This window comes from Triticum dicoccoides, chromosome 5B, assembly GCF_002162155.2.
Source record: "Triticum dicoccoides isolate Atlit2015 ecotype Zavitan chromosome 5B, WEW_v2.0, whole genome shotgun sequence".
Classification (NCBI taxonomy): domain Eukaryota; kingdom Viridiplantae; phylum Streptophyta; class Magnoliopsida; order Poales; family Poaceae; genus Triticum; species Triticum dicoccoides.
The window spans coordinates 29,978,117-29,981,118 of NC_041389.1; positions in this window are offsets into that span (position 1 = coordinate 29,978,117).

The following is a 3,002-nucleotide window of genomic DNA, read 5'->3' on the forward strand; positions in this document are numbered from 1 at the left end:
CGACTGAAGTGTGGCTTAATCGGAGCAGAGCAGCAGCACGAGCGAGGGGGAGAGCAGCAGCAGCAGCTGGGCGAGCGAGCGATCAAGCGAGAGCCGGAGCAGCAGTAGCAGCGCGAGCGAGCGAGCGAGAGCCGAAGCAGCAGCAGCAGCGCGAGCGAGCGAGCGAGAGCCGGAGCAGCAGCAGCAGATCCGGCTAGTATGGACGCCGCCGCCGAAGGGGCCTCGCACTTGGGGAGAGCTGCCATGGAGATGTCACCCGCGGTGCCCGCTTCAAGGTAGCTGCTCCATGGGGGTGCGGGATGGAGCACCGTCGGCGCCGGGAGGTCGAGTTAAGGAGAAGGTGCGTGTACAACCTCTTTGGTGGCGCCGAGTAGGCCTTGCTTCGTACGAGGAGTCGGTGAGGATGCTGCGGTTTCGGTGGAGTAGGTTAAGGCGGCGCTGTGGGGATGGAGCAGCCGCGATAGACGAGGCGATCGTCGGAGCAGCTCCTTGGAGGTGGAGGACGGGGCGGCTGAACCGGCGGGACAGCGAGATGGACGACGGATCCTCATCCTGGGAGGTGGACGAGGGACGTCGAGCTGTTGCGGTGGACGACGTCGTCGGGGAAGAGGCTCCGGCTGGGCAGCAGTGACGTGGCGGATGGAGGAGGGTGGGGTTTCGCGGCTGGAGCAGAGAGGTTATGGCGGCCTGGGATTTCGAACGGCGAAAAGGGGGCGATGGGAGGGGGTGAAGCATGACTTAGGGATGCGCTTGTCCAACATGTAGGGTGTGTTACAAAAGTACCCCCACCAATTTGAACTAGCGGCCCTTTCGGCTCAAGGATAGAAGGGGGATTTCGTGTGTCGGGATTTGGCAGCTGGAGGGAGTTTTCACGTGCGTTGTAATTTCGGGATAGCAAGGCGCGGGTTGTGAAGGCGCCAGTTTTGGGAGCACGATATCTGAATTTTCGGGATATAACAAGACGCGGGTTGAATTTTAGGGACAAGCCTAACGTGTAGTAATATTGTACTTGTACGTACCAAATTAATTCAAACTTCCCTCAACCAAAAAGAAAACAAAAAAATAAAACTATTCACACCACACAAAGAGAGAGTCTTGCCCCGTTTTACTATACAAACGCTATTGAAAGCTACTCCCTCCTTCCATCTATATAGGGCCTAATGCGTTTTTCGATGCTAACTTCGACCAAGTATTAGAGCAATGATATATGACATGCAACTTACACAAAGAACACCGTTAACTTCATCTGTGAAAGGTTCTTTCAATGATATAATTTTCACATTGTGCATGTCATGTACTATTAATCTTGTCAATAGTCAAAGGCGGTCTTAAAAATCTCATTACGCCCTATATAGATGGAAGGAGGGAGTCTGAATCCATGTTATGTCCGATTAATTTTTTTTGCTTTGCTGTATAATGCATGTAACCTACTCATACCAACATTTTAGTGCATTCCAAATGTCTATACTACCGCTGCAATTCGAACTAAATTTGAATTTGTTTCTCTATTTCAATAAGAATCTACAATCATGATTGCTGCCAACTTCAACCATCATAGTTTCCTTGCTATCCGCCAGATATAAATCGGACGGCCTATAATGCAGGATGGCAGGCACACCATCATCAACAACTCCGTTTTTTATAAGAGTAGAGATAAAGTATATCAAATGTGGTATAACATGTTCATAAACACACCATGTGTATCACCGTTATATATATTCACACATACGTCGGTTTAAAACACTATGATAAATTCTTCAAATATCCGAAATCGCTTTTTATAATGAAGCATATATGATCTCTATTCGTCTTTTACACCCACACAACCCTCTTATCTTCGTAGCTAGCGCTAACTTTCTCTTATGCATGCACACGCCCGCATCCCTCTCACCCTCCCTCAGCATTCTCTAGATCCATCGCGCAAATTTGTCTTTTCACTTTAGGTCGTTCACCCATGGTGTGTGTAGGCCCCCCAGCTCCTTCTTTACGGCACACATCGATCGATATGCCTCTCTAGCCAGGTGTGCCTAGCACAAACACAAGCTTCCCATCTTCTCTTGTCACCGTCCATGCCTCACTGCCACCACTCTTTTCATCGTTCTCGTACTCGCACACTCCTCCCGCTCGATATAGTATGCCTCTCGTACCACCTCCTACATGCATCCCTCTATCTCTATCCTTCTCCTCGTGCCTATCACACACATGCATGTATACCGATCGATCTCCCAACATATACCTGGATCAACTTTAACTACCCCCCCATCGATCGACGTACCTCACAAGCTATGTCTCTTCTTTCTCTAACAAAGGGCGATTGCACTTCCTATGTAGTTATGTCTGCTTACCACATTCACATCGCCCCCCTCATCATTCGTGCATGCCTCCTGAACCGTCTCTCACACGCACGTGCACAGACAACAAGCAACCATCTCCTCTCTTATTGATATTGCGGGCATGCCCTCCGTTTGTCTAGCAAGCCTATCCCACCATTTGTTAGAAGCAACTCCACTACCACCCCCTCCAACACTCTAGCTCTATCTCTCTCCCAACTTTATTCCTCTCATGCACATATGCATGGATGCCGATCGATCTCCCTTAACACATGAGGCATATCGATCTCCTTAATACATGAGGTAGGCCTCTCTCCTCCTCCACACATATACCAGCCATTGTACCTCTATAGTTCATTGGGCCTCCCTCTTCCCCCACCACACACAGATAGTCGAGCGCTGCAGGTAGGTATCCATGCCACAGAGACAAACTGCACATGTCCCCTCTCATGTTCTAGTAGGCCAGCCACTCTATATCTTTGACGTGGGCATACACAAATTCGATGGCACTCTTTATCGATCACGCGCACACACACACACATCATCCCTCTTTTCGATTCTATGGACACCTCAAGCCGGTGATACCTCCACTCTCTTCTCGTGGATCGCCCCCTCTATATATATGTTATATCCAGGACTCTATTTCACACACATTGCATATGTTACATTTTT